At 42.9% G+C, this 24,742-nt stretch overlaps 1 long non-coding RNA gene across 1 annotated transcript; it reads left to right on the plus strand.

The window, feature by feature from the left end:
- Window positions 1-771: 771 nt before the first annotated feature.
- Window positions 772-24,739, plus strand: 9130015L21Rik (RIKEN cDNA 9130015L21 gene). Its single transcript, NR_040499.1, has 4 exons — window positions 772-870; window positions 9,398-9,453; window positions 10,210-10,322; window positions 24,401-24,739. It is a non-coding gene; the product is annotated as an RIKEN cDNA 9130015L21 gene (long non-coding RNA).
- The last annotated feature ends 3 nt before the right edge of the window (window positions 24,740-24,742 follow it).

A 24,742-nucleotide genomic window follows, 5' to 3' on the forward strand; every position in this document is an offset into this window, starting at 1 on the left:
ATATGTTATTTAGAAAAAATTACATAGAGCAGAACAAGACCATACTGTTACTAATATTATATGTCTAACTTTTCATCTCTCTGTATTATAAGGTATGATGCGCTGAAATGAACCCCTTTTCTTTATAAATAGTCTCAGTTATTTTGTTACAGTTATCAAACACTAATACACAGATTCAGCTGAAGTCTAGTCTCAACAATATGGGCCTTAGGATCTCTGAACAGACTTCAGAATTCTCACTTTGAAACAGGGAGTCTGGTTTCTCTATTTCCATATTACTTGGCCACTAGCTACTGATCACCTTCTGGGGAATCTCAGCAAGGGAGATCTGAACAAGACAGTAATAACATGTAGGATAGCACAGAGATATTCAAGACATTGGACCCGAGTAAGATCCGAGGAGTCATTCATACACTGTGTATAATCTAACACAGAAGGGCTATTTATCCCATCAACAAATATTTATTGAATGTGAACTCTATTCCTGGTAAGAGGACAGACGCTGAGGATCTGAGGATTGAGTGTAATCAGACGTGGGATCCCTAGTTAAAAGAGTTTACATTCCAGAGATGGAGACAGACATTAACCAAATGCACCCATAAATAAACACAAATTTACAACTGTGTGCTTATTGTGAAAGGGGAGAAAAACATAATACTCTTGACTGGAAAGAGGATTTGATGGACAAGAACACCCAACCCCCACCTCCCTAAGAGTGGCAACGAAGAAGAAGAGATGTGACGCATGAGCTAGAGAGAGCTTGGATCAATCAGAAGGCTCCCTTAGCCCAGGTCTAGGATCTTGGAGCCTGTCTGTGAGGTTAAGCACCGAGGGCCCAGAAGTGGGGATGGCTCTTGCAGAAAAAGAGAGGTAAGAAACAGAAGTAGCAGCGTCACCGTTGCTCTTCTGAGAACACTACTAAGAAAGCAGGCCACTTGTCACTATTTTGACTGAGACTCTAGAATTCTCTATTTTGAAAACAAGACTATTTTTATGCTTTTCATATATCCTTGGACTGGCTACTTTCTGTTTTGCTTTGATGTCTTTTTTTTTTAAGCCTTTGAAAATCCCTGCTTGATTTAGTTATGCCAAGCCAGGAAAAGGGGGTGCGTCCTGACTAAGTCTTACAGCTAAACAGAGGGAGGGTGACAGGTATGGATATTGTATATATGTATGATCCCAGGAGCGTGTGTGTGTGTGTTTGTGTGTGTGTGTGTGTGTGTGTGTGTGTGTGTGTGTGTGTGTGTGACATTTGTGTGTGCATGGGAGTGTGTTTGTGCCTCCTCTTTGATGATCAAGGCAGGAGGTGGAGAGTGGAGGTGGGGGAGAGGAATGCACAGGGCAAGTGAGGGAGGAGGAGGGGTGCTCATTGCTGCTGCTCAGCCCATTATTAAAGAGAAACAACATTCCCAGCAGGAGGCAGAAGGGTAATAAAACCAGTGGCTCCACAATTTATGATGCTAACTGAGATTCCATAGTTTGAAGCAAGACTATCCCCTGAGCATCAAGGTCAACAAGCCAGCAATGCCCTGGCTTTCAAAGAGCTCCCCGGTGCCCACCTATTAATCAGCCCATTGCTGAAAATGCACCAATGAGCTCTGCTCTGGAAACATCATTAATAAGCAGGGACAGGCCAAATTGCTAAGAATTCCAGGATAAGGGCAGAAAGGCAAGGAAAAAAAATATTTATATACACATATGTGTGTGTTTGTATATAGAGTGTAGCCTATTATGTATACTTGGGCCATCTATTACAGAGGTCATATATAAGTGTGTCTATTCATTTTCCATATATTTTATTTTCTATGAGAAATTTTCAGGCTTTAGAACCTTGCCAGATGGAATTACAGCAATTGTTCTTCTGCAGAGACTTCGGGAAATTAATGAGGTTCGCACGGAAAGCCATGAGAAAATAGAATTTTTTTTTTAAGTGCTCAGTTTCCAAAAATACAACAGCCACAATCCCAGGGAGAGCGATCAGTTTAGTGGCTAATCTTAAGGCCCATCAGTGGCCCCAGCATAGCTTTTGGGTTATTGCGATTCTGAATGGAGCTTTAATCAGCTTAGCCCAGCCTGGGCGCCAAGGGCCTGCAGGCAAAGGGCATTTCCCTGCAGATCTGCTGGAAAGTGTCTCCTCTGCTCTAATAAATGGATCATTCTCTCCCCAGCTCCATCCTGGAGTTCCGAGCTAAACTTGCTTTTGTGTTTAAGAAAGCAAACAGTAACAGCAAGGAAACTTCTACCATCTCAGCCCCAAAGGGAAGGAGGAAAGCATTGTCTTTGTAGAGAGCCTTTAATACTTTCTGTTTGGACTCCAAGTTGGAAATCTCAGCCCCCAAAATATGGTTCTGTTTTAATGTTCTTTCATCAAAACTTTCCCTAGATTCTCCCATTCCCGTCAGAGACCACCCTGGATGGGAACTCTGGGCCACTTCTGTCATTCTGAAAGTCCCAGGAGACAAGTCTTTGGCCAATATGGCGACCTCCCATCCTGATGGCCTCCTTCACAGAATGCATGGGCAGAGGAGAGTCTAGCACTGGGTCCCCTCCTCACTCAGCTGGGCCATCTCATCCCAAGGAAAAAACCACTGCTGGTTGGCTCATCCCTCTGCTTCAGTGTCTGCCTCGGGTTTGGAACAGGAAGAACTCTTGTCAGCAGTCAATCTCAAAGGGAGTTTTCCTATTGCTTAACTGATCTTAGGACCAGAGCAGCTTCCTAGCTTCCAATCCCTACAGCCTGTCTTCCGTCAGAGATGCCTTGGAGAAAGTTCCATGGGACATACAGTGTGTAAAACTTGTCCAGAAACAAACAGAAAATGAATCCCAGGCAGACTGCCATGGTGGGTGGGTGGGGTTGTCTTTTTAGGAAGACAGAGTAGGATGGTCATCATATTTTATATCTGAGCAAATTCAAATAATATGCGAGGGATTGCCTATCTGGTATTTCTTGAGCATATACTATATACCGACAGTATATGTGCAGTATTTAGATCAACTCTGTATTTACAAACTATGCTGCAGAAGTGTACACTTCGAGTATACTTTCCCCAGGTCAACAAACTGGAAGAATTGGTGATTTAATGCATTTATGTTTGATGCACAGTTGATTCTGTGTGCCCAAGAATCTCAGGTCACCGAGTTTCATGGCTTCTAATAGACCAGGTTGCGGGTGGGAGGAAGGTCACTAAAGTTGGCCTTTTTGCACACAGACAACTGGGTTTTTTTTTTCAATTGCTAAGATAAGAAACGTGACCAGGCACTAAGCAATAGAGGGAAGTTCACTCTGTGTGTGTCCATAACAGAAAGATGTTGTTAGAGGGAGCTTCCTCCTTTGGGCCTAGGCTTTGCAGAGAATCATTGTCTGAACCCAAGAGGGTAAAGCTCAGCTACCAGGGCTCTGCAACCCAATTCACTTATTCTGCTACCCCTGATGTGCTGGACAAATGTCGTCATTTGACCTAGAAGGATAGCAATGAGAGCTAAGGGCAGCCTCCATCCAGTACCAAAGCCAACACCTGGCCTCATCCTGGAGGTCCCTTAGAGAACCTGTTACCCTTTAATAAAGGCCAGCTGAGTGCAGCTCAGAATCCCAGCAAAATTAACTCATAGACTCGCCAAAGAGAAAGAGACCCAAGAGTTGAATCCAAGGGAGGCAGGGCAGATAGCGAGTGCTGTTATTCCTTTCTTGATACAATGGCTAAGAACCCATTGCATGCCCGTAACTGCTCAGATATGATGTGTGTTCACAAGCAGGAGCTTTTGGTTTTCATTAAACACGAACTCTCTGACTTTAGCTAGATGAGCTGAAGGAGGAGTTTGGAGATTACCTGTAACACAGCTTTGGAGATCCTAAATCTGCCCTCCATGGCACGCTCTTACGACTTTAACAACTGTGTTCTTGGCTGTGCAGTGGTATTCCCACTTTGCGGCAGGCACTAAATCATCCTTGTTGATCTGTGATAAATATGGTATCTTCCGAAATAACTCCAAGCACAGGCCTCGGAGTCTTCACCACTCACATCCACCCTTAAGCACAGGAGAAGGAAAGGGAGGCTCAGTGCACATCTACTCTGTACCATGCCTCCTGTGCTCCCAGGCTCCTGAGTATACCTTTGACAGGAAATAGGCTGGTTTCACTGACATCTTACATATCGCTAACTCACATACAGGTGCATCCCAGGGACGTTTCGATGTTCTCTGACAGCACTCGCTTTTGCTGTGCCGAGTGATATGCTGACCCAAGTCTATCCAACCCTTGTCTGACCTCATACATACATTTTTAGGATTTCACTCAAAACGAGCTGCTACCGTATCCTACGCGCCTTGGGGCCCGTGCTGCCTTTTCTGCTCCACATTGTGGTTCTGCGCAAAGAGATCTTGTTCATATAACTGAAGCACTTAGTCACAAACTATCATCATAGCTAAAAACTCACTCAGCCAAGTCAAAAGGACTGACTGCAAAGCACTTTGGCGGTCTCCTCACTTGACACTAAATGCCTCTGGTACAACTTGGCTTTGACATTATAACTAATCCTCAGGGCAGGGCTGGTACCAAGGAATGGTAGCTCGGAGAACAAATGAATATCCCTCAGCCCAAGCTCCAGATCTACTTCTTCTCCTGACTTCCTACTTTCTGTTCAGCGGGGCTGATTTTCTGACTCTCTGCTAGGGGCTCTGGTCAGTGGCATGTAAGGCCTTTCCTGCTCAGGACCTTGACTCGGGAGCTCTCCTAAGGGCCCTTGGGTTCTCGATGGAGGTAGCTTGGCAGGTGTGACAACTTGGAGGTACAGCAATTTCAGGAAGGGGAAAATTAACTAAGTGGTTGTACATCAGAAGGCAAGTGGCCATTCATCAATAAAAAGGCATTAGTTACTTGGCCTTTCGAGATAAACGAGCTACCAGTACCTCAGAAGACGAAGAAAAAAAATAACCTCTGAGTCCAAACGGGCTCTTCCATCATTCAGCTTTGCCCTTCTACCTGGAGATTTTTCATTGGCCTCTGCTGCTTTTATTGCCTCAACTCTCAACTTATTTTCCTGTGACGGAGGGTGAAGACTTAAAGGTTTCATGGCCATGTGTCTAGCACTTTACTCCCTCCTGAGAGACCCCATAGTTCAAGGATCTCTGGAGCTTTCAAATTCCTAGCTCTCTTTTGCTTTCCAAGTAGGGCCTGTTCTGCTTGGTTCAATCCAGTTCTTTCTAGTCCGGCTCAGTGTGAGAGATTCATATAGGCTCAGAACCCTCAAGGCAAAGTTCTCAGCACAAGAGATTTACTTACCCCAGAGGGACAGAAGGCAGGGAATGAAAGACAAAGACAGAAAATAGAGGACCAGGGAGGGGGGAAGAGAACAAGGAAGAGGAAAGAGTGGGGGGTAATGGAGAGGGCTATGGGGTATTTGTCTGAGAGTGGGACAAAGGTCTGCCTCAGAGGAGACAGTTGTGGCTTGTAGGAAAATGGTGGTTTGTAAAGATAAAGGGGGGAGCCCTGTGCTAGGATGAGGTGTTTAATTTTGACTGGGAATGTTAATTAGGTGAGCCAAAGGGGGCTTTTGATTGTTAAACTTCAATACTTTGATAGCTGGACCTTGGTAGTCAGCCTCAGGGGGAGGAAGTGGCCAAATAAAGGAATAGATCTTAGTGGCTAGTTTTAGGAATGGAGACTAACGGTTTTTAGCAAGGCAGAGAGAATGGGGGAGCAGGGCAAGACCTGCCTGAGCAGTGGCCACCAGGATCAAGATGGCCAGAGTCTCTTCCCTCTGGCCTCTGCAGAAACTTCCTCTTTCCAGAGCCAGTCCCTAGTCCTGCTTCTCTTGGACTCTTCTCCGGAGTCCCATGATGTCTGCTCCAGCTGTTTATAATTACCTCCTGCAGGCTGCTTGGGGAGAGTGACTCAGCACTCTGTCCTGTTTTCATTGTTGGGTGGGTTTTGAATTTGTTTCTACCTAAAAGAAGCAGATATTTCTCTAGTGTAGTCTATGCACTATCCCAGCCAAACACGACGCTTCCTCATATACAGGGTGTGTCTGCTGGTTTCCAGTCACACTATAGGTCAGATTTTTGTTGTTCTTGTTCATTGATGTGTCTTGTTTTGTTTTCGAGACAAGTTCTCATTATGCAGCCTTTTCTGGCATAGACCTAGTTATGTAGACCTGGTTGGCCTCATAGAGGCCCACTTGTCTCAGCTTCGGAGTGTTGGGATTAAAGGTATGTGGCACCACGCCTGGCTATAGGTTAGAATTTGAAGTCAGAAGTCAGAAGTCAATGGACTTGCAGTCTGATCTATGTTAGCCACTTGACTTCACTGAGCCTCAGCTGTCTCTTCTGTAAACGGGGGCCAGGCCATGTGCTTCGTAGTTGTTACAGAGATAAAGATAGGAGATCATACTTTCAAATCCTTGAAAATCAAGGTCATTTCTAAGTGTTAACCTCTAATCCCCCTTTCAGCTTCTTCATCTTTTTGGTACTAGGTTACTTTTCTTTGCTCCAGTGTTAGCTCTCAGCCCATCCTCTTCACTCTCAGCTTCCATCTGAATTTCATCCCTGGGGATTCTGTATAGCCAATCCCCTTTCTTCCTAGTATACCATGTCTGCTCCTGCTGCGAACATATCCCATCTCAAAACAGGGAAATATTAACATTATTGTGGGTGTGCCTGTGTGTGTGTGGGCAGGGGTGGGAATGGGTCATTGCTATTCTTTCTTTTTTTTCTTAGATATTTTCTTCATTTACATTTCAAATGCTATCCCCTTTCCTAGTTTCCTCTCCAAATATCCCCTAGACCCTCCCCCCTTCTCCCTACTCCCCAGCCTACCCACTCTCACTTCCTGGCCCTGGCATTACCCTATACTGAGGCATAGAATCTTTGCAAGACCAAGGGCCTCTCCTCCCATTGATGGCCGACTAGGCCATCCTCTGCTACATATGCAGCTAGAGACATGAGTCCCACCATGTGTTTTCTTTGATTGGTGGTTTAGTCCCAAAGAGCTGGGGTATTCTTTCAATGTAATACTTGATAAGTTAAAGAAGAAGAAGAAGAAGAAGAAGAAGAAGAAGAAGAAGAAGAAGAAGAAGAAGAAGAAGAAGAAGAAGAAGAAGAAGAAGAAGAAGAAGAAGAAGAAATAAAAAAGGTCAGGGAGCTGCAGAGATTAGCAATGATGGACACTTGCTGCTCTTGCAAAGGAAGAGTTCCAGGCCCACACATTTGATGGCTCTGGCCTCAGCACCCAGGCACCCCCATGTACATATACCCCTCAAAGCACAAACACAAAATTTTAAATTTAAACAAATCTTTAAAAAAGAGAAAAAAATGGAGCTAAAATACCCAGTAATCAACACAAAGGACTCCATAGTATGCATGTCCACCCTTTTTCTACTGCCATGCCATACTGCCAATCACTGCTGCCCCAGGGTCCTGATTGTTCCTTGGGCCATGTGTAGTGCCATTGGCTCACTACCTGAATCTGTCATGTTTCTTGTTTCCCTACTGACTGTAATATTGACCCAGTCCACTCTGAAGTGACAATGGCAAGTACTCATATATCTTTAGACCCCAGATAACACAGCATCACACAGAATAATGAAAGCAACTACAGAAATATCAGGGCATTCATGGGAAGCAGGCAATGTGAACTCACCTTCTTCAACTCATTCTGTCCTTCAAGGAAATACACCTAGACCTGACACGGAAAATGTTGCTTTTTTGAAGACAGTCATGTAACACCAACAAATATCATACAAATGGTATCATTCACAGAAAACCTCAGTAGCTTCCAAAATCAGAGTGCTAGTTAATTATCCATGTTTTTCAGGATCTGCCTCATTCAAAGAGCCATGTCACAGAGCTCATGCAAAATGGGCAGTAATAAGTCTCTAAAATCCAGTTGCCTTTGCAACCCTACCCCATCTAGAGGGTTTCTGTGGATCCTAAATGAACTCCTCCTTAAAGCTCTGTCTTTAAATAAAGTTGCAAAATTGTCTTTCAGCCATTTATTAACCCCTCTGTACATTTAGTCATCCCCTTATCCATTCATCACACAGTTAAATGACCAGCCAAAGGCATTCCAGATCACAAGTTCTTAAATCCTCCATCCTCCCAGGGATGCAACTTGTAATTTAACAACTCTTTGCAGCCAAGCCATATACCAACCACCTATTTCTTGTATTGGAATTTAGAGAGTTGTGAAAAGCAAATTATGACACATGCTCCATGGTGTCTTATCCGCATTCTATGTTATTGTGAAAAGACTGAATTCACTCTCAGTGTGTTTTCTGTAGCAACAGGGACCCATAGCTCCCAGAGAGTCTCCCACGACTAGCGAGTGATTGTTACTAGCCCAGGTTACTTGGGCTCCTAGTTGGTCTGTCTTTGATTCCATTACCTGCCTCAGCTCTTTGAGACCCTTAACACCATCAGTGTCTGGAAAGACCTAATGATCTGGGACTGATAGTCATTCCTCCATATCTGATCTTCTCAGCCCTTCCTAGAGATAGTCTGAAAGTTACTGTTTTGGTTTCCTGCCGTTGTTGCTGTTGTTGTTGTTGTTGTTGTTGTTGCTGTTGTCAGCTTGACACAAGCTGAATCATTTTGGAGGTGGAGACCTTATATGAAAAAAATGCCCCCCAGAAGACTGGCCTATGGGGCATTTTCTTGATTGGGTGATTGATATGGCAGGGCCCAGCTCAATGTGGGCAGTGCCAGCCCTGGGCTGGTGGGCCTGTATGCTATAAAGAAGCAGGCTGCACAAACCATAAGGAGCAAGACAGTAAGCACTGCTCTTCCATGGCTTCTGCATTGGTTCCTGCCTCTAGGTCCCCCCTTGAGTTCCTTCCCTGACTTCCCACAGTGATGGAGTTGGAAGATGAAATATCTTGGCCTTGGTATTTCGTCACAGCAATTGAAACCCAAACAAAGAAAAACCAAAATAACAAAAAAAAAAAAAAAAAAAAAAAAAAAAAAAAAACCTTGCCTTCCATTTGCTGTTCCTAAACAATGTCTTCTCAATCCCACCAATCTTGACCTCTGAAATGAATTTCAGGCTACTAGGCTTTTCTTTGCTTCCTGCAGTATAGGTTCACACATCAGGCAAGCAACCATCACCTACTAAGTGTCAGTTGACATTATGAAACTCGGGTTTAGAGATAACCAATAAACAGCATGTTCTCCATAAGGAATTAGTAGATTAATGGGAAGCATAAACTTTTCAAATAATTATAATAGGTGCAACTAAAATGGATGGGGACGAGGTTAGAGAGAGGAAAGATGTTCTTCTTGCTCTGCCTTTTGAGTGATACCCACTTCTAATGCTTCCTCATTTTATTCACGTTGGTTGAGCACCAAATATAGGCTGGGTGTGGAGGATAAAGCAAGGAAAAGATAGACGTGGTCTTCTCTCTTACAGATCTCGGCTGTGATAAAAAGGGGAAGAGATGATCAAACGCATAATTACAACTCATGGTAAGTTAATTCATTAATCCAACAGATATTTATTGAGTGTGAACAATGTTCCAAACACTGTGTGTATACTAATAAAGCTATATTGCATCTCCTGACTTCCTAGAGAGCAGTAGAGAAACGAGATAACAAGGTAACCCATTTTGTAGGTTAATGGTGCATGCTAAGGGGGGGGGGGGGGCAAACTGTAAAGCAAGCAAAGGAACTGAATAATATATTAGAGGAGAGAGAAAGATTGGAAATTTAAATCCATAGCCAAGGAATACTCCCTTAAGCAGAATATTTCTGTATTAAAGAAATAAGGGGGAGGAAAGCATTGGGATATCTGGGAAATGAGTGTTCCAGGATGAAGTGTGGGTCTTGAAGTCTGGGTAAATACACTTTAACTCTAGAATTTAGATACACAGGAGCATCTAATAGAGTGTCCAGCAACAGCCTGCTTAAGAGCTAGACCTTGATATGGAAGAGCCAAGGCACCTCTAGAACTCCTGCTTTTCACTCTGCCTTCATTCTCTGTCTCAAAAAGTAGCCAAATCTTTCCACCTCCCTCTTTCTAAGAACCTCTGCTCAGTGTCTTATACCAAACTAGAATGTTCCCTCACCCAATCAGGACTGGGGAAGTCTTGACTGTCAAAGCCTGAGACTAACCTGAAACCTCAACATTTGCACCACTGAGGGCCCCCTCCCTGTACCAATAGCCAGCCTTCCAGTTAGGCTAGTTCCACTAAATGTTATTCCTGGTTCTGTCTCCTCTTTCAGATGTCTCCTGAGCCAGAGGTCCCAGCATGCTTTGCAGCTAGACTCGGCCAAGTTATGACACATTCACACTTCCCTGAAAAAGAAAAAAGGGCAGCAATATAGCTTCTGGAGACGTGAGTACTTATGGGGTTTCAGTCTACTTGGAAAGCCTACAGAGAAAAACGACAAAGGAACTTGAGTGATGTTGCCCTGTGTTCAATTCTCTTTTGCCATTTACTAGCTGGACGTCTGGAGGAAAGTGAACCTCACTAAGCCTCTGGTTTCTCATTTATAAACCGGGAATTCCTTTTCTACTTCGCAGCTTTTGAAGGGTTCAATAAAATAAATTAATTGAAGCACCTGACACGTAATAAGTGTTCCAATGAATGTTTGTTGAATCCGACTCTTCAATCTCCTCTTTGGTTTATGCCAAGTGTCAGCAAACTGTCAAAGCCTTCGGATGGCTTTTATTCGTAAGTAAAGCTTTGTGGAGACCCAGTCACAGCATTAATTTCCATATTGTCATAGAATGTGTAGGTGTGGCAACTCCAGAGTTGACTGGTGGCCACAGAGACCAGATGGCCACAAAGCCTTCAATATTTACTATCTGGGCCTTTGCACAAATAATGTGCAGGTCCTGGAATATAGGATAGTACAGTGATTGAACATGGGGTCCAAAGAGAGTAAAAAGTGTGTTCGCATAGGAGTACGTGTTTGCATGTGTGCATAAACAATTGCATGCTAGCCACTAAGCAAACAGGAGAGAACAAGCAATACATGGTCATTAGATTCACCTACAGTGTAAAATTTCTAATACTTCTAAAATTAATTTTGTCCAACTTGCCTTTCACGATAATATTGTCTCCTAAGTTAATGTAATCTAACAAAAGGTCTTCTTTAATATTTGGAATGATGCTTACACAAGAAGCTTCATAAACTTAGTAAGCCAATCAGACAGACTTTCAACTCCTTTGACTGGCAAGAGCCCAGACAGCCTCCTGGTACCTCCTGATTCACAAGATAGCCAAGTGACCAGGACAGACACTTCAGAGCACCTGTCAGTGATTCCAGAACAAGGGTTTCCATAAGAATCAAAGGGAGTTTGAATGAGAGCCAAGCCACCTGTTGGGAGTGAGAATCGGCTGCCGCTGCCTCACCCTGAGTGGATAAAGATATTCATGCTCTGCGTCAAAGGCCCCTCGAACACACCCAGGTGCGGCAATGTTCCAAGCAATAGTCCTGTCAAGGGACACAGGTGACTGTTGAGTTGGTTTTCCTGAGCCAAGAATTTGTCTTTACCAGGTGAGAACATCTCCTTGAGAAAATAAAGTTCTCAACTCGAAATGCTAAGAAGACTCTTGATCCCAGCTTCAGCTCACTTTTCATCTTAAATAGTAAGATTTACCCTGTGAGCTTTCCAAGCAGGTAACTAGGACATTCACCCATCACTCCAGGTGTACAATGAAGACAAGGAAACTAAGTCCCAACAAGACAGCAGCTCTGGTTCTGGGGCAGACTCAGATGTGTAGTGGACTTGTGTAAATTTACAGACTTTCTGATTGACTGTTTTCATATAGTGCAAATAAATCCAGACATTTATCATCACCTACTACCTACTACGACCAAGACAATAACAACAACAAAACCAGCATATTCTCTAATATTCTATAAGATTTTCTTTGCTAATAGGAGATGAGAACATTAAATATAATAATCCCAAGATCTTTCTTTTTGTGGTCCATGTAAGTCAACTACCCATTCCAACTTAGGGACCAATTAGACTTATTCTTTCATTCTAGCTTATCTGTGCATGCCAAATAAACTGATGGCATATTTCCCTCATGCCACCCGCCTGCAGCCCTCATCATGGCCAGAGATAGGGTGTAGGATGCTCAGAAACACAAACACAGAAGCTTGAGGTGAGTATGATGGAAAGAAAGACACAAGAGCAAAAGAGCATCTTTTAGAAGATGTCAGGCATGGGATTAATTGGCCTGGAGATGGGATGCCCAACGTGTTTTTTGCACACACACCATGTATGATTACTTCGATGATAGAAGCTTATGTGGGAGGTTCCTGGGAAGGGAGAAGCTCCATATAGTGTCCAGCCAGCAACCACCACTCAACTCCTTTCATTCCATTGCACTCTGAAAACACAGAGGCTGGAAGGACGTGGGGGAGGAGGAGGAGGAGGAGGAGGAGGAGGAGGAGGAGGAGGAGGAGGAGGAGGAGGAGGAGGACACATAGCCTAGGGCCAGGCTCTTTTTCCTTGAAGCCATTTAATCACTTCTCGTCTCAGAGATTTTTTCCATATTAGACCTGAGCTGAAGGTGAGGGTGAGTCAGAATGCTTAGAAAAATGATTGAAAGCCTCCTCCTCAAGTCAGAAAGATGGCTGGCTCTTCTACCAGGGTCATTCAGTAGGAGCATGGAGATCTGTCTCCCTGGTGAGGGAAAAGTTATATGGTGCCTGACCCACATCCCACTTGGGATGAGTCCATGGAGCCCTGTGATGGCTGCTGTGTGAGGGGTTCCCATGCATGATTGATCCTGCAGGCAGGTCTGAGAAATTCCTGGGAATGACATCATTCCCCATCCCATGACTGCCTTGAGCATAAACATTCCCTAAGTACTCACTGTGAGTCCTCAGCAGGAATGGATGATTTCCTACAGAACCACCTGTTATTTCAAGTTCTTTGTCTCTGGAAAACATCTGACACACGAAAACCATATTAGTTTCAGAGGCAGGTGCCGAAGTTAAGGTGAATAAAAGCCAGGTGGATAGCTCAGAATATAGGACACAAACATTCATCCAAGGGTCAGGTCAACTCATGGGCTATTCCAAACTGAAGTAAGTGCTTATGTGATGAGGGTCCTAGGAAAGTTCTAGAAGCAGAGCACAGTAGTTGGGGCTAGAGATATTGGAATGATCTGCTCAGATTCTGAGCTCAGCTTTGAGATGACACCTTGGCCCAGTCCTTTGGTCTCTCTGTGCTTTATCTGTGAAACAAGGATAAAAATAGCATCTGCCTAATGCTGTCATCATAGGATTAAATGAGAGTAGGTTTATGAATGCCCAGAATTGTTTCACACAAAGAATGTGTGGCAAGAAGATGTATCCAAGGGAGGTAGACCACCTTAATATTTAGCTGATGAGGAGACGGGATCAGGAGATGGCATGTCTACTCTAAGGTCACATGCTCTGTTCTTGGGCAGTTATGCATGCCTTTTCCTGCCCCCTCAAATCTGGAACCCCCTGCTTCCATCATCCTGCCTCTTGCTTTGGCACAGGGACCTGCCAGGGAGCCCCAGCCTTACACAGGGCTGGGCTATCACTGTCACAGAGGCAACCTTGCTATCATAACACATCTCTGTTTAAGAAACATAAACCACCCTTTGGCAGCTTCTCAAGTACATGTCAGAGACATTAAAAGGCTCCCTTCTCTCACCCCACTTTTCTGCCTGGCTGTAAGAATAACCTTGCAGAAAAATACACAGGGGCCTACCCAACAGGTTTCCCCAACAACCAGACTGGAATGGGCAGGCCCCAAAGAGCCCAGACTTGGAAGGGCCTGCTCTCCTGTCTGCCAATGTCTCCTCTGACCTGGGTGAGGGTAGCACCCTAATCTTCCTGTTCGAACCTGTTGCCTGGGAGGGGCTGACATAAGTAATCCTGCCCTAATAGCTGCAGGCTATCCCAAGTTCCTGGCAGGCATCACCCCCATAAGCTATGCACATCTCTGCCTCTTTCTCAGTAGCATCCTTCCAGCGGTAGCCAAAGGCTCAGTTCAATGCGGGGGGGGGGGGGGGTGTGCCCCAGTGCTAAGTGTCCTGGCTAAGCAATTTGACCCAGGTCCAACAAGGAGCATCTCTACTTGCCTAGCTTGGCAGAAAGAACCAAGTCAGTGAGACAAGTTCCCAAGCTGGACCTCCAGAAGACAGAGGGGATTTTAGATGTGACGCTGAGATCCAAACAAACCATAAGTTTCCATGGAGTTATTCTAAGAAGAAATCACATCCAGTCCCCCTGCCTGTGAACGTAACTGGCTAACTGGAAAACTATGAGCTGCATCCAGCCTTCCATTTCCAATTAGCAGACACCTTGCGCCCCTGGACTATATCTGGAACATATCATGTTCACATATTCCTACTATGGGAGCAAAGTTCAAGAATTGTCCAAGGGCTCCTGGGGACAACAAAGGTGGTAACAGAGCAGGTGGCTGGCCCAGGGTCAACAGGGTAGGCTGGGGACTCCAAAGAGCAATCAGATTTAGCACAAGAAGAAAAAAATAATAATAGCTGGGGTTTTGTAAATTTGCATACTGTCTCAGGAGCTGTGTAGTATATATCTAATGCATAAAAGAGTATTAAAAACCTCACAACTGTACAGGAAGGTAGATTACAAATAAGGATGTGAGTTGAACAAAACTTCAGATACAGAACAAAATGGCATACGTAAAGTTCAAATCCTGACAAGTTTAACTCCAGGACAGCCCCTCCAGTGAATAAGGACTAGACTGAGTCTTGGTGCTTCTGGTATGGGTCATAGTGTGATGGCTTTAAACAGAAGAAGCTGGGATAAGAAGATGGCTTGTCTATTAAAATGTTTAACAAACAGAAAAATCTGAGTTTGAACTCTGGAATTTACATTAAAGTCAGGCATGGCGGCATGAGTCTGTAATCCCAGCATGGGAGAGGTGGAAACCATCAACACAGGACTCACTGGATAAACAACCTAGAGAAATGAGCGAGCCTTACGCCTTTCTCAGAAAAACAGGGTAGAGAGTGCCCAAAGAATAAGCTTCTACTCTGACCTCCATGCATAAATGTACCCATAAAGAACACATATATATGCATGCACACATATACATCCATTACCCAGAATGCACACACAGAACACACACAATATAAACACACACACACGCACACACACACAACAAATAATCATTATGAATCACCTTCTTTGCTTTTGTTATCTCTGGCTGGGTTACTGATACTTTCAGTCCAATATCCTAGAGGTAAATTTGACCCATTTGGCTTTGATTGGTTGGAGCTAATAAGTTCTAGACAGTGAAAGGGTGACAAGCAGTGTGGGGAGTTTGGGAGTCAGACATGTGACTGTTCCCAGCTACATAAACAAGAGTCAGGGTGGTCTTGTTTATGTTCATATACTTCCTTGAGCCACTAGCTTTTTATCTATTAGTCATTATTAATGATCAGGACAAGGAAAAGGGCAAGAGAGTATACACATGAACTGCAATGGTAGAGCATATTACAAATGCTAGGAGACAGAAAGCAATTATTCATTATTCCTACTATGACCACATGTAGACCCTTGACTGATGGCTACCTTGCTCAAAATTAAATTATATTGAAAAGTTAGTTTTCAAAATTAATTACTATTGCTCATGACTATGCACGTGCTAGGCCATATCTAAAGCTAGCCATAAAGAGAGCATCCGCTAATAGGATAGGGTGTCGCTGAACACTATGGGGGGTGGGTGAGGTAGAACACTAGACAGACATTTGTAAGAGTGAAGCATGAACATCATGCCATTAACCGACCAGTTTGTGATTGGATTTACATCCTGCTCCACAAAATGAAAACCATGCCTGGCATGATTACTGGGCCAAGAATCTGTAACTAAAAAGGTCACAGACCCAAGAAGGAATCAACCACTATTATTCTGCTAAATGGACACTGTAGTAAACTTATTCTTAATGCCTCATCATTTTACCAACAGATTAATGCATCTCTCATCCCTCATCAGAGACATTTCTATTTACAGAAGATGATTGCCCACAACTGGTCTATGTGGAGAGAATGTAAGACTGCAGAATGCTCAGTCCCACATGAACCATCTACATCATACCCCATCCCCTGAAGGCTCAGTGATCACTGTGGAAGAGAATGGGGAAAGAGCGGAAGAGTCAGAGGAAACAAGGAAGCAATGTCTTCTGGAAAAAGCTGGCCAGATGCACATATGAACTCATAGAGGCTCTGAGAGCACATGCACAGGACCTGTGTGAGCTCAGGCTGGACAAAACCCCAGGATGTTGAGAGGAGGTGGGCACAAAAGTGTGCCCTTATCCCAGGAGCTATGGAAAATTATTGGCTTCTAGTAGAGACGGGGGAGAGGAAGAGGGAGAGAGACAGAGACAGAGAGACACAGAGAGAGGACTTTAAGAGTAGAGCTTCTGGTAAATTGACCAAACTCCAGAGGAAGGCCACACAGGCAAGGCTACATGGGCAACACAAAGTGGACTTGATTACTGTGAAAGGACAGATGACAACGCAAAGCAGGATAGGTAGGGAAGAGGGAAGGATGTGGGAGAAACTGGGTGAGTGAGGGTAAATATGATCAAGAGACATTGGATGAAATTCTCAAAATGTTAATAAAATAAAAATTAACTTTATGATACACACACAAATGTACATGGAAATGTAGAGGAAGAAAGGATAAGTTGGAAATGATATAATTGCACTTTAGTCTCAATTTTTAAAAATTATTTTTAAAATATATATTACATAATAAAGATTGATAAAGGAAGGTATGAATTTTGACTTTTGGCTCCAGACACACACACACACACACACACACACACACACAAAGTGTGAAGTTGCAAACACACACATACATCACACACACCCCAAAATGAAAAGAATATTCAGCACACTGCTGTTTCTCTTGGTTCAGAACAAGGCCTTCACACATAAGCAACATTACTAGAGTTGCTTTTGCTCATCAGTGTGTGTGGCCAAGCAAGACCACACCAAGTCTTGCCAGGGATTTCTGAGTGTGACTTCCAGGACAAATGGGGCAATAGCAAGGCACTGGCTTGCCTCAAAGCAGCAACAAAAATATAGGCTCTTTGAGCAAATGTGAAATAAACAGGATAGGTAGGTTCCTGGAGGCATCTGGCTTAGGGACAATTCTCATCTGTCATTCTGACCATGTCTTCATACCAAGGAATGTTCATTGTCAGGGACCTAATGTCTCTCCAGGGCCCTTACTCCTTCTTACAAATCCTTCAGACCAAAGACAGAAGCAAAGAAGGGTAAGAGGCCAGGCACCTATCACTTCCAGAGTCTGTTAACTCACTAAGCACAGCAGGGTTCTCTTACAAGCTAAGTGGTCTGGGCTGGCTGCATGTGTGTCTAATTATTCGGAGAATCAGACAACTCTCATTGGAACATCGACTATAGATCCAGCCATCTCCAAACAGATCTTGGACATGCTATATGAGGATAGAGAGAGAGAGGAAGTCAGGAAAGCACATTTAGGAATCAGCTACTTTGTTTCTGGAGCTAGCCCAGATCTTTCACATAGATGGTCTTCTAGAACTTCAGAAGATGAGGTCTACTGTCCTTATCTCAGAAATGTTCAGAAGAGCTAAGTTGTGGCCCCAGTGAGAGTTGTCTGAGGGAGGGGCGTGTGTGTGTGTGTGTGTGTGTGTGTGTGTGTGTGCACATAAGTGTGTCTGTAACTATGTATTTGTGTCTGTGTATTCATGTCTATATAAGTCTATGTCTGAGTGTGTGATGTCTGAGTACCTGTATGTGTATCTGTATAATATATGTCTGTATTGTATGTGATGTCTTGCTGTGTGTTTGTATGTATCTGTCTACATGAGTGTGTGTGTGTGTGTGTGTATTTATATGTTTCAACTCTAGAGCATATTCTCACCTACACAGCCCAACACATTCAACACGCACATGCACACACACATACACACCTGTGTGTGCCTTCAATGTTACTACTTACTGAACTAAAGTCAATAATGGGGAGAGATATCCCACCCACCCCCTCCCCCTAGTGCTTCATATCCTCTGGAAGCACTAATGACACAGTGTCATAGCAGGAATGCCATACCGTCTACATCATGCTAACATTAAATCATAAGGAAATATATATATTTGGATGCTCATAGATGTTCACATCTTTAACATTATATCAATAATCAGGCACTGATGATTCTCTGTGTGGGGCTTTGGGCCAGACATTGGCAGCAAGGTGATTTCTCAGCAATCTGTTCTTCCTACCCAAAGGCCACCAGTCTCATGAGCACCAGTCTTACAAGTTCCCTGTTTGAGGGGGGCAGGCCATAACACATGACTCTGTGGGGACATGTTAGATATAAACACTGCCCTAAGTGGAGCAGCCATGTTCCTCATGCAAAAGCAGCAATAAGAACATGGGCTGAAGGAATGGCTCAGTGGTAATATTCTTGCACAAGGTCCAACTTCGTTACTCGTCACCATGTCAGGTGGCTCACTACCACCTATAGCTCCAGCCACATCAGATCATTGCTTCTAGCCTTTGTGAGCGTCTCTCTCTCTGTGTGTGTGTGTGTGTGTGTGTGTGTGTGTGTGTGTGTGTGTGTGTGCGTGTGTGTGTGCATCCACACAGAGCATCCACATATATACACATAATTAAAAATAAAATATTTTTTATTAAAAGACGGTCGATCATTGCAACTAGGAAGACTCCCAGGCATTTTGCACAAGGACATGCCTTTTCCAGTATAATTATTAAATCTTCAGTGGTTGAGGTTTCTTCGGCATATTTCTCCGGAAAGGCAATGGAAGCACTCTTGTCATGTCTCCTTTAATGACAGTGTCTTACCAAGATCAGCAGTAGCTTCAATTATGGGGCCTACGACTGGCAAACCCATCTACAGAGGCAGCCCCAAGTTGCTGGCAAGTTTGCATTCCTAATGATGGTATCCACAGCCACTTAGGATTGTTTTTGTTTTAGGCTTCTTTTTTAGGTACAAATAGAAAGATTTATTCTGATTTCTCCTAAGAATGCAGTCTAGGGTGAATCATCCTATATTCCGTGGACCGGGGTGCCATTCCTGTATTGTTGGAAGTGAAAAAGAGGTGAGGCTCTGTGTGAGGCTGAAGCGGGGGGAAAACTGTATGGTCTGTGAAAATGTGCCTCAGGCAGGGAGTCTGGCTTTCCATTAAGGAAATTAAAAAAAAAAAAAAAAAAAAAAAAAGATACTGTCAATGTCACAGGGAAATGGAAGAGGGGAAGAAAAAGAAACCCCAAAGTAGTCTTGGGCAAAAGGAAAAAGAAGGCAGCAGAAATTGGCCAATAAGAGATCAAATAAAACCATAAGCTCTAAGCTGGTTCACCACACCCAGGCTGCACCCATAGTTGAACTTTTCTAATCTTCTCAAAGGAAACAAATTAAGTATATCATTTATAAATCAGGAAATGTTATTCACACGTTTCTGGGTTTCCTGTTTGTTTTGACAGAAGCAAGGAAGCAAATAGACTCCTTTTAGGTTTGGTTCTGTTCAGTTCGGTTTGTGAAAGGAAAAGGAATTCCACAGAAACATCTGCTGACCCCTGTGGGTTGTTGATTAGAGTCAGAGTCAGAGTCACTTCACAGTTTAAGCTACATTCTGTGCCTGAAATCACCATAATCATTTGACTCCAATGCCCCAACCATTCTCCATGGTCCTGTTCTGTTTCTCTGTCTCCATCGGCTGCTGAGACGAAGCTTGGAGAGGTCTAGGGACTTTCCCAAGATTACCATCAGTAAGAGTCAAAGCCATCCTTATCTCAAAATGGCTGCCATTTCCCTCAAGTTGGTCTTGCTGTGTTGACAAGCAGACTGAAGAATTTATAAACGCAAAACAAGGAACAGAGGTGTCGGAAACAAACCCGGGAGCACAGGGACACATGGGAGCTTTCAAAAGAGCAGTTTCTTCATCAATTAGAGCTTAAGCTATATAGCATGGACTCTTCAAAAGAGGAGCCAGCACAGCCTTGGTCAGACATACATGCTCATTGCCCATGTCCGTTAAACAAGCCCAGGTCTCTCAGAAGCAAAACCGCCTTGACTCATCAAATCAGCCCTGAAAAGCATTTGGGAGATGGCTTGCAAAGAAAATAACCTGTTGAAACTCACCGACATTTCCCAAATACTTCTTAGAGGAAGAGAATCTCCCCACTCACTCTTGGATCTCAATAAACTAGCAAGACCTCCAGGTAGCTTCAGAGTGTCAGCTCAGCCCAAAATGCCAATGTGATGGATTAACCCATCTTCAACTCAGTCTCCGGAGCACACCTAGCAGCCATTTTTCTATCTAGGTTTATGGGACAACATAAGACCCCGTTGTCTACTTCCTTGACTCTTGTTAGGAAACCTGAGGTTTCTGAAAGTCGCCACGTGTGCAGACAGACACCCAGAAGAGAGCAAAGAAGCAAAACCAACATTTCTTTTAGCAACTCCATGATCTATTTCTGGGGTTGAACAAAAGCCATTAAAACATTCCCATGACTCTGTGCCAAGCCCCCAAATTACTAATGACAGACATGCTGGCTCAAAGGGAGGCATTGCCTGGCAAATACCCTCCAGTATCTTGTTAACAATAATAACCCTGAGCCTTTCATTGAAAGATCTCAAAGCACAGTACAAGCCTTAATTGACTCTTCCCCCAACTCTGTCCCAGGAAAAGGTAATTATCATTATATTCCTCAGACAGTTTACACAGGGGTTAAATGGATGGCAAAGGTTGAATGATTTATTGTTGTTTCATATTTTAAGTTGAAAGGAAAAGTATAAATGATGTCATAACTTAGTGGGTGAACCCAGTCATCGACTTTTTGTAGCCACTGTGACAGGGGAAACAGAAAGTACCAGAGTCTAATGAGGCTTATACCCTCAAAGGGTTTCTTTTAACAAACAGCTACAAGCCAAGCACCATAGCAGAAATACTGACCAGAGCTTGCTTTAGCCTAAGAACTGTATTCATAAGTACCCAGCCCAGGAGTCCGGGGACTGGGAGACCCGCAACATCATGTAATTGAAATCTAAAGTGCAAATCTCTCCTTAGTAGTCTGCAGGAAAAAACTGCTTTCTTTGATGGGTGGCACAGCTGTAACAGCTGGATGTGTAGCTGCTGGTTCTTCAACAGAGAAATGGTAAACCCCAGTAGGAAAGTTGATCTCCAGGGAGAGCATCTGAGTGGAAAGTGTCCGACTCAAGGGCCTAAGGCACCATGGAAATGGTCACCACTGACCTCGCAAATGGCGGTGTCTGTGAATTTTCACCTTGAGAAACAGAGCCTAATCTCATTCACAAGCCATAACCAAAATGCAGGGAATTCACATCTAAATCCTACCCCGAGTTCTGATGGTCAATTCGTTGTCTCAGCCTACTAACCATCCATACCTCCCTGTAGACAGAAAGAACTATAGCTTTGAAACCTCATAATATCTTCCCTGGATGGTGGTGGTGACAGTGGTGATGGTGGTGATGGTGGTGATGATGATGGTGGTGATGATGGTTTGTTTGAGATAGAGTCTTACTATAAAGGCGTGCCTTGATCTTGTGATCCTCCTGTCTCAGCCTCCTAAGTCCTAGAATTACAGGGGTGTGACACGTTCTCTGGATCTTTGGATAAATTTGCTTTCTAGTTCTTGCTGTCAATTTCAAACTTTTCAGAAGCCAAATAGTCCTTAAGACTCTCCAAAGAACAGACCTGAAACAAACACAGTCACAGTTCATAAGCTCCTTTAAGTAGACTTTTCAAGTTCCTTCTAAGGGGAAAGTGCATGACAAAATTGCCACCTTAGAATATCATACCAATAGAATTAAGTTTCAGAATTAAATCAGAATTAAAAATTAGAATTAAGTGTTGTCTCAGATAAAAAACATGTGAAAACAATTCATCAGTAGCAGACCTGCCTGAGATAAATTAACTGGTTCTCTTCAATCAGAGGAATGAAGAGGCCAGTTGAGAATGCTTATATGTATAAGGGGAATGAAAAGCATTGGAAGTATTTGTGAATATATATATATATATATGAATATATATATAGATATGTATATAAATATATGTCTATTCACATATTTCTCTTATTTAATAGACACAAAATGATGCTATCTACAAGATGCGTTTAGAGGCCAGGGATTAAATGAGTTAGTTCACAGGTATAGAATCTTTATGTTGTGGAGTGATATCATAGGATTTAAAGACATACATCACTTTAAAACGTTTGTGTTGTTAACTTGAGAAATACAAGAATAAAAGCAAGACATTTCAAATAATTCTGTGACATATATAAGTGAATAATAAATAATTAATACCAAAAACCAAATAAAATAATAAAAAATAGCAAATTACAGATTTATTCTATCATACTAATGAGTGTACTAAATTTAACTCACCTTCACATCCAATTCGAAAAGAAGTGGTTAAAGCAGAAAAAAAGGGCAATATCCAAATTTAGGCCAACAATATAAAGTCCACTCTAAATTTAAATTCATAAAGGGGACAAAAAATAGTAACAGAATAAACCATTATATGACCATTAACTGTTTGGCCTACACTGGAAGGCCTATATAAATATTTTATGGTGGAGATGTTAGGATAAGAAATATTGTGAGAGATAAAGTGAGGAATTCCATAATGAAAGTGAGTGTACATGAAAGGATATACAGCTGCTAACACACATACAATACCTAAAAACAGAGCTTCAGTCATTCCAAAAGGAAGAAATGTTTACACTAGCCTGCAAATGAGATAAGTTCACAATTATAGTCTTATATCTCAACAATATACACTCCATCACTATCACAATAAGCATTAAAGATATGGCTGATGTGGATCATACTATAAAGCAACTAAAACCAACTGAAATCTTCCAAATGGTCCGTTCAGTTAGGAGAATATTCTTTTCAGGTATACATGGAGTACAAGGGGTTTTAATCAATTCAAAACATCAAGAGTTGTATGACAAAGTTTACCTGGTGTAGCACAATCTGTACATACACACACGCATGCACGCACGCACGCACGCACACACGCACACACGCACACACGCACATGCACCTCAAAAAGAAAAGTGATGATAAACCAAAGAAATGATTGCACCAAAGTCCAATTTTATGGACCAGTGAGTTTTTCCTGGGTTCTAACGAGTACAGGTGAGATAACTAACAGGGAGGAGGGAGGACGTTGAAGCATCTGCTACTCCAAAAGCCCGCCCACCCTGTGGACCACTTACAAGATCTGGAATTCTGTGGCATACTGTGTAACCTGCTGGCAACTAAACAGGTTGGGAAGTGTCTTTTCTGGGCAGTTCAGCTGGCCTTTGCCTCTTCCAGCTGTCTCGGCTTGTATGACAATCCTTAATACTTGTATGTACTTAGGGAAGGAGGAGCCAAGTGTATCTGGTCCATTTCAGAGAATCCTAAAGTCCTTCCAGAGCTTAAGAAGTCCCTGAAGGATGGGAGGGTGTTAGAAGTAACAATTTTACAGGATGCATCTTCAGCACTTAAGATTAACTTAAATTTATGCATGAGGAAGGAAAACAAAAATAAAATTAAATTATCACTAAAACCAACATAAAAGCCTTAGGAAAAATTTAACAAAATACGTACATGATTCCTAATCCTAAAACTATAAAGCAATATAAATAAGTTGAATGGCATACCCATGTACATGAATTAGTAGATTTGATATTAGTGGTGGTTCTCACAAAATTTCTCTCTCATTCTCTTTCTCCCTCCCCCTCCCCCTCCCTCTCTCCCTCTCCCTCCCACTCCCCCTCCCCTCTCCCTCCCTCCCTCCCTCCCTCTCTCTCTCTCTCTCTCCATATGTGTGTGTGTAATGTGTGTGTCCATAGCAAGCTATTTTCTGCAGAAATTCTCAAAATGATTTAAATGAACAAATTTCATCGTTTGAAGCTATACACTCCTTTAGTTTCTTTTCCTGTTTCTGTGATAAAACCCTCTGACAAAAACAGCTTAAAGGAGAAAGGATTTATCTTAGTTCATAGTTCAAGCTACAGCACTCATCATGGAGAGCAGTCAAGGAGGCCATAATTAAGATGGGTCTTCCCACATCGATGAACACAATCAAGGTATAACCAGAAGCTCTTACCCGGGTGGTTCTGGATTCTGTCCAGTTGACAATTGCTATTAACCCTCACATATACCCAGAAATTTGATTTTGTCAATGTACACAACAAAAGCAAACACATCGGCAAGTTGGAAGAACTTCTGAGCAAAGCTAGGATAAGTACAAAATATTGAAGATGTAAGTGTTTAGTTACAGGAAATTAAATTTTGAAGAGGAAATGGTGAATTTTCCTAGGTAGAAACAGAGGCAACATAAAGATTAAAGTTTAAGTTCACACCTATGTGCTACACCTACAGGAATTAATATCTATCCCCTTGTTTGCTAGCAGGATATCTATCCTGTACCCTTGAGGAAGCTCACTACGTTTTGGAAGACAGTATTCCTGGGAAGACTATGAGAATATCTGAAGTCAGGACTACATTCTGATTTGGACTCCTAGTGTTTTCAGAAATCTTAAAGAACATCTCTGAGCGCTAAACTGTACAAAGTTGCTGGCAGAGGACACTCTGGCCTTCTGGAACATAGACAAGAGCTCACTGTTTTGAATGGAAATATATCTCGCTTTCAGTATGCTTTCCCCAAAAACTTTCAGAGATGAGAACTGAACCTATATATCAAATTTTGTTGTTTGGTTTTTTTGTGTAGATAATAAATGTTTAATTAACTACTT

Source organism: Mus musculus, chromosome 2, assembly GCF_000001635.26.
Source record: "Mus musculus strain C57BL/6J chromosome 2, GRCm38.p6 C57BL/6J".
In the NCBI taxonomy this organism is placed as follows: Eukaryota; Metazoa; Chordata; class Mammalia; order Rodentia; family Muridae; genus Mus; species Mus musculus.